Raw genomic sequence first — 13,974 nt, forward strand, 5'->3', positions numbered from 1 at the left:
CCCACTGTATGTTATGGCTCACCTTCTAGCTCATGGCCAGGACCAGGCAATGTGCTGCTCTCCTGTGCTAGTCACACAATACCCCTCGCCAGGGAGAGAAAGAGACTCAAAGAGCCAGCTTCTGTGCCCTGAGATGTTATTGCAGCTTACCTGTGATTGTCCTACCAGCCCTGCACAGACACTGAAGAACTGCAAGAGAGTCTAGAAAATGTTCCTTTTGTATTTTCTAGCAAATAGGTGAACTAGCTCCTTTAATGCAATGTCTTCCCATCTTGAGAATTTTGAGAAAGCCCATGGTCTGCTTCTATTTCTTTCCTGTGAAGTGTATGCACTTCGTCAGGTGAGATTTCCTTCTTACCAGCGCTTCCTCTTTCTGTCTCCTAAATTTTTTAAATTATTAATACTATTATTATTATGGCTAAGTTGTGCAAAGGACTTGCAGAGAAAAACTGACCCAGATTATTCACTTTCTGTATGCCCCAAGCTTTTTTAATCTATGGCGCTAGCTCAATGAGCAACTGAATAAGATTAGTCACTTTTCCCTCTGGATCGAGTTTGGAGGAGGCTGCAAGGCTAGATGACTGGAGTCGAGTTGCCTTTGGGGCTTTGAGCTTAATTCACAGCAGAAGCTAGCCAATTCAAATCAAAATGAGCCTGATGCTAGAGGAAGGTGACTAGGATTAGTTCCTTTGTACCATCTCAGATCCAGATATCTTTTCAGCATTATTCCTGGCTGGTTTATTTGGGCCCAAACCGAAGCCCTTTATATTTTCAGCAGTTCCAGTGAGTTTTGCATCAGGCTCCGTGGGGAGCAGAAAAAAAAAAGATCATCTGTTTGGCTCTCCTGATGTCAGCTCACTGCTAATGTCTTGCATGCCAGTGGCTGCGGGAAGGCCAGAAACATGCTGCTATCTTGCACAGTCCTGTGATGACACACTGTCATTTCTGTGTGACTCTATGATGTAAGGTCAGATAGCAAGGAAAATCCATGATGAGCTCAAGATTCACGACAAAGCTATTTGAATAAAGCAAGGCAGAAACTCTGAATTGGGTCAAAAGAGGAAGGAACTTCATTCAAATGAGAGAAAAGGTAACAGAAAATGCAAGCGCTCATTACAGTGACATAAGGGTAATGAATCTATAGGGTTACTCTACAGTTTCCTGCTCACAACTCTGTTGCCATAACTTAGTGATGCACCCAACTTCCGTTACTGTAATTTTCTCAAACAGTATGACTTCTATGTCCTTAGAGCTACATCTTCTTCAGTTCGATTCTTTATAGAAGGGTCCACAGAGAAAAAGACTTGTTCTCTTTGCTTTTATTCCAGTGCCAGAGAGACCTTTATTGTGGAGGGAAAAACTTAGGTCTCCTTGTCAGACCACTTGCTTTTTGTTTTGTTTGAGACTAGTACTGGGAGCTCTCTGAAGGCTTTGGTGAAAGACTGTTGTGTGAGCAGAAAGTCCCATTACAGATTTTGTCCTTATTAAAGTCCTGGCCAAACTTCTACAGACTGGAGAGTGGCTGGAAATTGATTCCAAAGGCTTACAAGGAAGTAAGAGTGTAGCCATCCCTATATTCTATTGCTATGCTGCTTTCTTTCATACCTCTCCTGCAATGGGATGTGGTTCATTTTGGTAACTGAAAAGCTAAACGTGACAAGATCAATTCAGTTTTGCAACATCATAAGAAGTTTCATGAGAAGCTACTTTGCCTTAGATTAATCCTTAAAATTGCTTTACCTTGAAGATACAATGATTCACTGCTTTCTCGGCTTACCAGATCTATAGTTAGTACTCAGTGCTGTGCACTGTGAGATACATGACTCTTCTGCTGTTGATATCTCTAGCAGTCACTCTGCTGATTCTCATTTTCCCTCCTATAAAAGAAGAGAATGATGTTAATTGAGAGTTAGACTGAAAATGTAAATTGAGGTGCTTGTATAAGCTTCACTCATAGCCACTCATTAGACTTCTCTGTCACTTACTTTTTGTGTCTGATGGATCTGCTTTTCTGCAGAAAGCTGCTTCCCCAGTGGTCTCTGCTTCCTTTGGGCTTTGTGGTAGCTGTCTCTGCTTTTTTTTCTCTGTCTCTGCAGTGCATAGGCTCCCTGGACTGCAGTATTCCATACTCCTCAGCTTTTTCCTCCTGGCACTGTGTGCTTCCTCAATTCAGATGTTTTTCCTGTTTCTGCTTCTTTTTCTGTTTACAGAAGGTACTGCTTTATGGTTTGTCATCAACTTTCCATGTCTACATACCACATTTTCTTGGCAGCAGTGCTCAGATCCTGAAGAAACTCAGTAAGTGAAATTATTGTAGTAGATTAAGAAGTAGATGGATTGTCATCAATCAGTCCTGCACTATGAAGGCTCCCAGGACAATGGCATTGCTATTGGCGAGAGGTGGAAGGCGTTGGCCAACATGACCCAGACAAGAAGACTTCTGGAAGCAGTGGGCTGAACAACAGCAAATGCACTATTTTTGCCACTTTTGCAAACTTACAAAAAACTCCAACTTGCTGTTTAAACGTGTGTTTGCTTTTTATTTGTCACCACTGTATAGCCCGTGGCAATGGCCACTGTTGGACAAAATCAGTACTCGATGCTTTCCACTACAGTGACAAATAGACTGGGACATTCCTGGTGTAATACCAGATGTAGTTTAGAAAAAGCCAGTCTAGAACAGTTTTGCCATCATGAAGTGCAGCTCTTGATGTTGTGTTTTGTCCGTACAACTGCCTGCACAACAATCCTGAGAGCTTTTTTTCTGGTGTAAACTTAACCTTGAAATGTGTCTGTCTTGTAACAAAATAGAGAGGAGAACTGCTGGGGATGGCTCATTAATAGCATACACTCATGGCTTATGCCTCTGCCTTTGTAGAGTGCTTTGTGAAATCCAGATGAAAAGGAAAGTATTTTTCATACTGTCGACAGAATGTTACAGGTTGGCTATTGTCACTGAAGATGTGCCCTGGAATTTCTCTTGCTCTTTGTGGAGATGCAGATCCACAATAAGACGTACCAAATGTTGGTCTATAGTGTTGAATGGGCTACTTAAGAACTCAGCAATAAATGGACAAAATAACATTCCCAGTATCCGAGACAAAGGAGTTTCTCATTGTGTAAGTAATACTTCATACCTACAGTTCTTTATTTCTGCCCTTTCAAATATTTCTCTCTGTCACAGTATGTGTCACTCTCGCTCAGATGGGTTAGCACAAGAAAATCTGCTTTGCTTGCTCAGACACTCAATTGGTAATAATCTTATTCTAGTTTATTCTTTCTACTAAAAAAAAAAAATAGTGATTCTCTGTCTGCTCCAATACTGTGGATTTGTAAATCCATGCGGGGTAAAAATCCACATGTCCTAACTTCTCAGAAAATGTATTTAGCGAGGATTTCAATTGACTCTTTCAACCTCTGCCTCCTCATCTAACAAAGGTTCTTCTCAACAGAGAAGGATCAGGAGAGGTGTTCAGGGCTTAGTAATTTCACTCTGTGGTTTGACTACAGTTCAAGACTTCAATGGTCTTCAACTGCAATTTTTCTCCCTAGGCCTCCTTATTATTACAGAGCCCTTCAAAAGGCAGCAATAGAAGCACTCAGATTTTTACAGATCCCTGATGCTGCATTCTTGAGAAGCCAGTATATGGCACTTCTTTTCTTTTTTTTTCTTTTTTTTTTTCTGGTCTGACCAGCGCATGAAAACAAAGAATAGCTCATGCATCAGGTTTTTAACTATTACTTACGTTTAACACTTACAGCTTTTTTTTTTCTTCTTATTTCCCACATAAATTCCATAGTTGAAACAAAAAGGCACATGCTATTAAAAGCTCCAGCATTTGTGAGCCTTTCATTTCAAAACTTCTTAAAAGCCACTGTCCCTTTTTTTTTTTCCCCCTGATCTAGGCCATGGTAACTCTCAGGTGCCAAAGGTTACAGAAGTGTTCACAGCATGGACCAAGACTTCACACATACTGTTTTCTCATTATCCCTTCTCACATTTGTGATCATAGAAAGTCCATGTAGCATCTTCAGCAATTGCTTACAAGGAAGTAGAAGCTTGGGAAACCTAAACACCTCTGAATACCTATAATAGACAGTTCATTTTGTTGGATAGTGTTGTATTGTTCTGCTCCGTTCCTATACAATTATAAAAGGTGGCTTTGAAATGTGGTTTCTTGCTAAGCTAAAGAATGTCACGTCAATGGCCTGAAGGACAGCTAGATATTTCAGGCTTTGTCCACACAGGCACATTTCACACTTCACCTGAATACAACTACACAATTATAGATAAACAAGCATCACCCTGCCTATGAACTCCTGTCTCAATGTAAAAATATTTTCTCCAGTTCAACTGGAGCCCTTTCCAGAGCAACATAAGCCAAAATTGAAAAAAGTCTCACTTTGGTAGTGTTCACATGAGAACTGTATCAGTATAATTATAGAACATTACATAATATAATAAACTCTACTGTTGTACGGATGTACTTTGGGAAACTTCATTCACGGTATAGTGAAGTTGCTTCTCAAATCTTTTAATTCAGTGTTACTACAGAGTTACATCTGAAGCAGCAGGTCCTTGCTTTCATGCTGTGTTTGCAGTCCTTTCTCAAATAATTCACTGAATTTTCTTTCTCCCTTTGACTTACCCTTTTATTTCTCTCTCCTCAGAGCCCTACATAGGCTCTTTCTCCATATTTCTCTGGCCACAGTCCTCTGCTTCTCTTTTACATATTCTGCTTTTTCCTCTTCACACTCTTCCTTGTTTCTGGCTTTTCATAATTCCCTGCAAGTGACTCCCTGAATTCTGGCTCCACCCTTCTTTTTAAACACGTTTTCTCTAAGTGTATAAAATGGATGCTTAACTCCTCTTCCCCATTTCCTTCCAGGTGGTTGCTTCTCTAGCAAACAACACTATGTTAGTTCCTTCTAATTATTTCTTGCTTCTTTCTGACTTGCGGGCTGCTCTTGAATTGCCTTGCAAATGCCCATGGAAGCAGCTTTCTCTCAAGAGATCAGTAATATAGCAAATACTCTACAGCCTCCCCCGTCCCACCCTGTACTTTGAGAACACCAGGTAGCATGAGAAAAATAGCAGCTCTCTGGAGAGTAACTATTTTTTCTTAAAACATAACCAGGCTTTAGGCATTACCACAATATGAACAGGTTACAATAACATAATTGCAGAAACCTAATTCCCGTTTCAAGAGGTTTAACTTATTTCTCAGACAATATCACAAGTTCCAAAATATTTTTATAGGACTTGATTTAGCAAGACCTCTACCAATAGTCATCTGTGGGCACTTAAAGCAAATGCAAAGAACAAGCCTCCTCTCTCAGAATATAATATCCGTAGAACTGTGCAGCTTAGTGGCATTTTGGGTGGCAGTTGTAGCATGCCTTGGAAGGGTTTCTTTGGAAAACTGAGGTTAAAAAAAAATAATAATGAAAGGGACACTGAACAACAGATGCCAAGAGCACTCTACCAGCTGTAGTCAGGAGGAGAGAAATCTTTTCACTTATTCATTGATAATTTGCACACAAATTGCTGTGCCCCCAGAAATGAGACGTACATTTCAAATTCCAGAATTTGTGTGTTGACACTACAAACGACAGGAGGTCTTTATAGGGCAGGCTGACAAGAGAGGCTTATTCATAGGATCTTTTTTTTTAAAAAAAAAAACAGCTAATAACAAAATGGAAAATGGAACATTGCCATTTTTCCTAGGAATTTGTTGTCAAGGAAAGTGGAGATTTTACAAATAGCAGAGACAGGGCTCACACCTCTCCAATACCGCTTCTAAATTCTGCCACTATTTATATTTTAAACATTTGCTAACCTCAAAAATATGCTCATTTATTTTTTGGTGGTGTCACAGAAAGATGACACCATCCTTTCAAATATATAGTGTCACACAGGACAAACAATGCAGTGCAATCATCTGCACTCTGGGAAAGTGCAAGTTCATTCTTCATGAGAGTATTTCACTAGTTTGCCTTGTATTTAAATTCATCAGGCCTCACACTGGATGATGAAGTCAATAAGGTCTTACTATTAGCTTGATCTGTTTCAAACCAAGTCAATGAAAAGTAGCAGATTTTCTGGAAGGAACTCATTAATGGAAATGCTGCTGCTTTCTGCAACTCCCAGGTATCCAATGAAAGTATTCTTTAGTTGCCACAATGTCTGCTGCATCCATGTGTTGTGTTGTGGCTGTGTCACTCAGATATTACGATCTTCTTTAATTTAGCTTCCTTGATCTTCTTTCAGCTATGCTTTTTCTCCTGCTGTGCAATATTATTTTCCTGTCTTCTAGTTTATGTGCTATTGGCAGCCCTTGCTCTTCACTTATCAGAAAAGGGAGAGAGAGGACAGCGTCACACTTGAATGATTTTTTATAAGGTTGGGATATATAGTAGGTTTCACAATAAGATAGCCTGGCCAATAGAGTTTGTATGTGTAGATTTTTCAGTTTCTTTGCAGCTATGGGATCAGCTTGCACAGTAAAAGAGGAAAAAAAAAAAGAAAAAAAAAGCAAAGAGAGATTCTGTTTTTGCACTGGGTAATTCTATTGACTTCAGCAGGTTTACTTCAGATTTTTGCTGGAACAAAGGGAGTTCAGAGTCAAGCCCAATGGATCAGTTTACAGCACTTTTGGAGACATCAATTTACTCAGTCATTTGGAAAATCTTACTTCCATACTGCTGAAGATCTGGGACAATTCTCAATTCTAATGTATTAGGGGGTCTGCTCTGCAGCGTATAGATGTGTTTGCTTAATAGAATTTGAAATCTGTAAAGTAAACTTTATACACCAAGCCCTGCCTTCTCTTGTGCTTGAAGGCAAAGCAGAAAATAAGATGCATGGAGAATTTCCTGCCCCTGTGCAAAGAGAAAATCTCACGAGTGTTAGCCTCTAGCAAAGCTGGATATAGCCTCCCAGCCTGTGATCATTTACACAGCCCTTAGGAGCAAACTCTGGCTAGACACAGCTCTGAGCACTTTCCTTCCTGGGCACAGGAGCCAGCAGCCTGCTGCAAGGAGTTCTGTCCTGCCAGCTAGGATTTCTCTTGGCGGAGCCCATTCTGAGTGGAACCTTTGCTCCCCTTCATTGCAAGGACAGCATCCTGGCCTGTCTTAAATAGCTTAATGCCCTACCTTCATTCTGTAATGAGACAGGCTTAAGCAAGCCTACAGGACTGGAAGGAAGGCTGCTTTCTTCATGTATCAGAGGTGATTATAAAAAGTATGCTTATTGATTTTGACCACACACCACTACCATTTTTCTTTTGAGGAAAGGGATTCTGTGGTTAAGTAAAAATATGGAAATGTTGCTGTTTGGAGCTTTGTTGACAGTGTTTTTTTTTGGTTTTTTTTTTTTGTGTGCGTGTGTGTGTGTGTTCCCCAAGGTGTGAAATCACACTTGGCAAAAAGCATCTGAACACTCAAATGTGTCATTTAGTGCCCTGAGTGTTTACGTCCAAGCCTGTGCCACTGATGACACAACAAGCTGCAGGAACAAAAGTCTGTTGGCTGGGAGCTGAACTGGTTTCCTAATTTGCACCTGTGTGCTGGCAGACAAGCATCCATCAGTCGCTGACTGCCATGCTTCCTGGGTACAGTAGCACCGCCAGGGCCGAAAGCATTTCTCAAAGTGCTAATGGGAGGGATAGGGTAGAAAAAGAGAAGATTAAGAAACAAAAGGTAATAGAATTACAGGAAACACAACTGGAAGGGATGTCAGGAGGCTGGATTGACTATACCTGTGTAATTCCTGACAGATGTGATTAAAAAAATCTCTTTGAAACGCATTATGGCCACAGAGCCACAGATCGAATTTGTTAGAAATAAATCACTGTCTACATCTGCTAAATCTTAAAGCGTTGTTCCAGAGTCATGGACAGCAGTTTGAGACGCTGTGTAAAAGTTCCCATATCTTGTTTTATTTGACTTTGTATAAAGTGTCTGTATAAAATATTTATCTCCAGAATGGAAGAGCGTAGATATGCATGATTTTGTAGCACTCTGCAGGAGATGGAATTTTTCTAAACCAAGACTTGTGTGACATGCTTGAAATCAGGCTTGTAACCACCTTGTACAGCTTGCTGTTTTATGGGTGGATTTTGCATTCAAGGAGAACAAGTAAATAAAAAGAGAAAAAAAAAGAAAATTAACTCCTATGCAGCTGCATCATCTTTCAAAAGGTACCGAGGTCAGGTCTCCTCATTAGTTCCTTTCTTCATTAGCATTGGAAGAACAAAGAACAGCATTTATTTTATATTCTAAAGATTAATTGAAGTGAGGGGCGAAACATTGAAATTGGATTAGTAAATTATTAACCAATTTCTATGTAATAAGAAATAATCTATTACAGATCTTATCCCTCCATCTAGGGATTTGTCTTAAGCATTTGTCTTTAGGAAGGAAAGTGGAAGGGATACGGGAACACAGACTAGAGACCATCTATCAAGTCAGCTACTGGAACGTTAATAAGGAAGACCTTTGAACTCGGCAAATCTTCTGTATCTCTGTCTCTTAACCACAACTTACAAATTGTCCCAGGGCTGCTGCCTGATCTAATGGCCGCTTTTTAATTTTTGCCCTCACGTTATTAAAAATGCCCCCGCTACAATCTCGCCGGCTGACAGTGGAAGCAACAGTTAAGAAAACCCGAAGCTGGCAGCCTGCCGGCTCAGGAACTCCCTGCAGCCTGTGAGTACACCTCCACCCACTCGCATTTCGGGAGAGGAGCCTGATGCCAAGGCGAAGGAGGTGGCTGGGAAGTGGGGATTCTGCTTTCTCTGGTTTCCGAGGCTGCCTGGGAACAACCGGGTGCTTTTTTTCCCTTTGAGTCAAACCTTTAACAGCTGGAAGGCTTCCCCATCTCTTGTTTCTAAGATTAAAACTCCGCTTTGTTTTTAGATACTGTAACAGTAACACAAGCATGTGACGGAAACCAACAGTCTCTAAACTGACTCAGAGGAAGGGGCTGCTCCACCGTGAGCGCTCCTCGAGGGTGCTTCTAACCTGTCCCACCCGGTGTCCTGATCTGGGAAGGGACAAGTGGGTTTTGTACTATGCTCTGGCCGCTCCACATTCTTCGTGGCCCTACCTGTCCTAGAGATTAGATCAGAGATTAGAGATGTGGACTGAGGTGGGATTTTTTTGGGAAACTCCCACCCTGCCGTACCCGGAATTCCCTGGCTGGGCTGCAGGCAGCACAAACACACGTTGCTCTCTCTCAGACTTGTGCTCAGGCTTCGGTGAATGCCCACAAGCAGTGTATTAAATTCTTCCCTCCCACCTTCAGCCTGCAGTGAGCAGCTTCTTGACTCATTGTACCCTGTGCTCACCTTTAATGAATGACTTCAGCTCCAAGGGCGAGCTTCTCTCCCCAGCCTCCTTCCTCGGTTCTCAACACCCCTATCTTCTCCCAAACTCTGGAAAGCTCCTGTACCGAGCCGGTGCCGAGCCGAGCTGAGCAGAGCCGGGCTCGGCTCGGCTCGGCACCGACTCGGCGACAGGAGGGGGAGCTCGAAGCGCGCCGGCGTTAATCCGGGATTTAATTCAGCCCCGCAGCTCTTCCAGCCTCTCTTTGCAAGAAGCCTCATGGCGAAAACAAGGGGCACTGCCCGCAAGTTGCTCCGGGAGAGCTTCCACTTTGCCATAATACATTTTTTATTTTTTCTCCCCAAGTTGCATTGTGCAAAGTGCAGAGTCATCTCATCTAGGTTCTCTTTCTCACCGAAGGTTGGATCTGGCAGTGAACACACCATGATCAGGCAGGGTGAGGCTCATTCCTTGCATTTTGGGTGTGCTGAGCCCTGTGATTTCTCCAAATGCAGGAAACTCAACTGCATGACTTGTAGCAGGGAACTGTGTTTTTTCTTTTCTTTTTTTTTTTTTCTTTTTTTTTTTTTCACCTTGAGTACTATGCTTGGTTTTGGGCCCTTTGTTACAAGAAAGACACTGAGGCCCTGGAGTGTGTCCAGAGATGGACAACAAAGCTGTGAGAGGACTGGAGCACAAGGCTTATGGGGAAGTGTTTATGAGGGAGCTGGGATTGCTTTGTCTGGAGGAGGAGGCTCAGGGGAAACCTCATCACTCTACAACTGCCTGAAAGGAGGTTGTGACAAGGTGGGGGTTGGCCTCTTCTCCTGCATAACTGGTATGGATAGAATGAGAGGGAATGGCCTCAACTTGCTTCAGAGAAGATTCAGGATGGTGTTTGGAAAAGTTTCTTCTCAGAAAGAGCTGTGAGGAGCTGGAATAGGCTGCCCAGAGAGGTGGTGGAATCACCATTCCCAGGGGTGTTCTAGAAACGTGTAGGTGTGGCACTTAGGGACATGACTTAGTGAGCATGGGATGGGCTGACAGTTGGACTAGATGGTCTTAGTGGTCTCTTCCAACCTCAATGATTCTATGACCTTTTTAGTTCCATCCAACCTGGGTTGTTCTATGATTCTACAGTTCTAAATTCAAGAGAAGGATATGCAAGTCTGTGCAGAAATACACACCTGTATATGGAGTAGAATTTGGCCACCTGAATAAAGCACCTGCCACACACCTTTAGGCTCAGCTGAATGTAATGCTGAGATTCCTGAAGTCAGGGCGCTTCCCTGAAAAACTTCCTCTTTAACTCGAGGGCACTACTAAGAGAAATGCTTTAGCTGTTTTCACTCTTCTCTGTGAGAAATTGACTTCTTAGAAAAATTCCCAGCACGTCAAAGCACCTTCCTGAAGTCATCTCTCCCTAAGGATGCAGAGGAAATCACAGCATTCAGATTGCATTTGTCAAGACAAAACTAACATCAGGTTTTACGGAGCTAAGACACTGAAAAAACTCGTATTAGTTTCACAGCAGCAGTGAGAACAGGTGTCCATGACAGAAACCAAGCCCTGCCTGCCCGTGCACGCAGCCCACTGGCATGGCTCAGGTAGTCTTTAACATGGACATTATTTTTCCGTGTGCAGACAGGTAGCCTTCTAGAAGACTCATCTTCTAATAGCGCAGCAATACCCTTGAGAAATATTTCCTTTACAATCCCCTAAGTCCCTGCATAATTCTCCCATATAAATTCCACAAAAATTTCCAAATTTGCAATCCACTAGTCTCGAATGAGATAGGTATCTAAGGTGAGGTATCCTCCTCCTTATACTTAAGCTCATGAGGATCATTATAACTGCAAGATGGCCCTATGATTAAAAAAAAAGAAAAAAGAAAGAGTGCGCCGCTTGAGCTGGAGGAGAAAGAATCCAGGATGGATTCAAGACAGCTAGAGGCAAATCAAAGAATTTCCTGAGTGGCAATCCCAGACAGTGTTGCATCTTCCCTTGCTAAGGAATAGGAGCACGGTCTCTGCATGCACAGAAAGCTTTATACGGATATAGATCTGTGATACATTTAAAACAGAATGAACTCACTTAAACTATCTAAAAATGTTAGTGGAATCATAGACTCTGACCTTAAAGTGAAAAATGATTTGCAACCTTTATAGTGCTGTCTTTATCATAGTGCCATGATTTAAAGTATTTTATCCGCTCAGCTACACAATCTTACCATTCATTTGCAGTTGTCATTTTACCTACAAAAGAGCTCACCTAATATCCCTCAAAGCAATAGAAGCCTACTGAGTATTACAAGGGGGAAATTATTACTAGTATATTATACAGAAAGGCTGTAAAGTTCAAACAGAGGCAGTTGTGTGTGCATACCACGTCTCATGCAAATTATGCTTAATAGTTTAACACTGCATTATGTTTTGCCTGCTGAATGAAAATGCTTCTTTAGTTATTTTTCTAATAATCTGTATAACGTCGGGGACCTAATTAAGGCAAACCATTCCAAATGTGCCTGTTTGCTACCTAAACCAAATGGCCTATTTTCAAAAGTACTGAAGCTATATGAGAAGCTCGGCACATTTTACTACTTGGTCATTTTTGTGTTGTCACGAGAGATTTAGGTGCCCTGTGTGATGTGCCTAAGCAATATTTTCAGCTTAATTATTTTAAACATAAGTTTGTAGCAAGAAAATGAAATCTATGAAACATTCTAGTACGTTTATTTCTTCACTCTCTTCTTTCAAGATCACCAACTCAGCTATAGGAAAAGATGCTGACCTACAAGGCTGCATCAAAATGAAGGTGTTTCTGCAGGAAAACTGTGATATTACTTCTTGATTGCAAAAGCAGTGTGTGATGCATAATTAATCCATGTATGGCTAAAGGCTTTTTACAAGTCTGCAAATGGAAGATTGATCAGGAATGCATGCATCTCATGCTCATGCTGAAAAGCATTACATCTGGTGGGTGGGAGTGCAGGCAGAGCAGCATGGGAGGTCAGCTCTCCCTTGTGAAGATGTATGCTGAACTGAAGGGTGGCTGCCTTCAATTTCACTGGCTTAGCAACCGCTGAAGAATGGTTTATCTTGTGTGGGGTAGAGTTTTGAATATAGTAGCCTATTCCTAGCCAACTAACAACATTAATAGGAGTATTTAAAATCCTAAACTTTTGGCATGGTCTATACACAGATCTTTCACTGATATAACCAACAAAACTGTTAACTTGATTTACTGATTTTTTTGTGCAGGGATATCTCCCATAAAAGCAAATCCTTGTTGGCAAATGGCACAAAAGCTGCATACTGATACTTTATATTGAAGGGCCAAACTGGCTGCCAGTACTGATGCCAAATTCTCCTTGACTTTAGCAAGTGATCTACCTTGGAAAGGATGGGGGAATCATGTTACCTATCAGAGTGCTGACTGCTGGAAGCAGCTGTGATTCCCAGTCAGGTGCAAAATTGTTGATCTCTGACAGGGTGCTGGTGGATGAGCACCACCAGAAACATTTAGGCTGGTTTACCATGAGCCTCTTTCCTTCCTCAAAATCTAGATAAACATGATGACAAATTAATTGTTCAGTGCTGGATGCCATACCTTACAGAGAGATTTACAGAGCTGTTTGGAGCAGGTGCTTTGGCTGTGCTGTTTACTGCTTAAATGAGAGACCAGGCAAGATTTTTATATTCCTCTCCCATAATGTTTAATGAGCAATATTTATGCTTTTGTCAGAGATAGGCTTTCAGCCGTCATTATTGGCTGCAATTTTGCAGTTTAATGCAATGTACAACTTCAGTACTCACTGTTATGAGGCACTGTTAAGTGGCAGTGGGTCTTGTAGTCTGCTCTTACAAAATACAGAGAGCAATTATAGTTTGAGAGGCTGGAAAGGCTGGAATGCTAGTGAATTATGAAACCATTGACTTTTGTGTCCTGAATCTGAAGAGCAGCCAACCAAAGCAGTGTGTGCTTACTATATATATAGTATAGAATATATATAGTCTCACATTGTATGTGTGTGTGTGTGTGTGTATCTATATGTATAGGTATGAAGACCAAATTCAACTCCGTAAGTCTGTCTTGGATCAAATACACTCAAAAAAACTTCAGTGATATCTCAAAGGTGACCCATAAATAGAGAAGTTCTCAGGCAAGTTTGGTCCTACTTAGCAAGGTATCATCCACCAGCTGCCTTCAATACTTGACTTGATGTATCTGATTCTACAGTTATGTTGCCTTCCTTTTACAATGGACCAAGGGAGGGGTCAAATCTCCCATCTCACAGGTGGCTATTTGTTATGCCTCATAATGTAAGCAGCAGCCTGAATTCTGTTTCTGAGGGAAATATGTGACATAAGGGTAATTCAAAGAGAACTTAGAGGATAAGACACTGCTGGGGCTGAATCACTTTAAGTATATATCAAAGTACATATATCAAAGTACACTGATTTGCATAAGTATCTATACTGAGGTGTATAAAGAGAATCCAGAACCTTAGGGTGCTTTCTCTTTAAACAATCTCTTATTGCAGGTCAGATTCAATGATGTGTCAAAATGCAACTGATGGACAAAGACTACAAAAGTAATTCATGCCAAGGCTTCCTCTGAATACTCATCTTTATAGAACTGTGT

General features: G+C 41.4%; 1 long non-coding RNA gene across 1 annotated transcript; it reads right to left on the minus strand.

Moving 5' to 3' along the window:
• Window positions 1–1,570: 1,570 nt before the first annotated feature.
• Window positions 1,571–9,434, minus strand: LOC149917457 (uncharacterized). Its single transcript, XR_016467721.1, has 3 exons — window positions 9,354–9,434; window positions 1,986–2,200; window positions 1,571–1,877 (listed from the first exon to the last, which is right to left on the minus strand). It is a non-coding gene; the product is annotated as an uncharacterized LOC149917457 (long non-coding RNA).
• Between the last annotated feature and the right edge of the window lie 4,540 nt (window positions 9,435–13,974).

The sequence above is a fragment of the Phasianus colchicus genome, chromosome 6, assembly GCF_987193195.1.
Source record: "Phasianus colchicus chromosome 6, bPhaCol1.hap1.1, whole genome shotgun sequence".
Taxonomy (NCBI): domain Eukaryota; kingdom Metazoa; phylum Chordata; class Aves; order Galliformes; family Phasianidae; genus Phasianus; species Phasianus colchicus.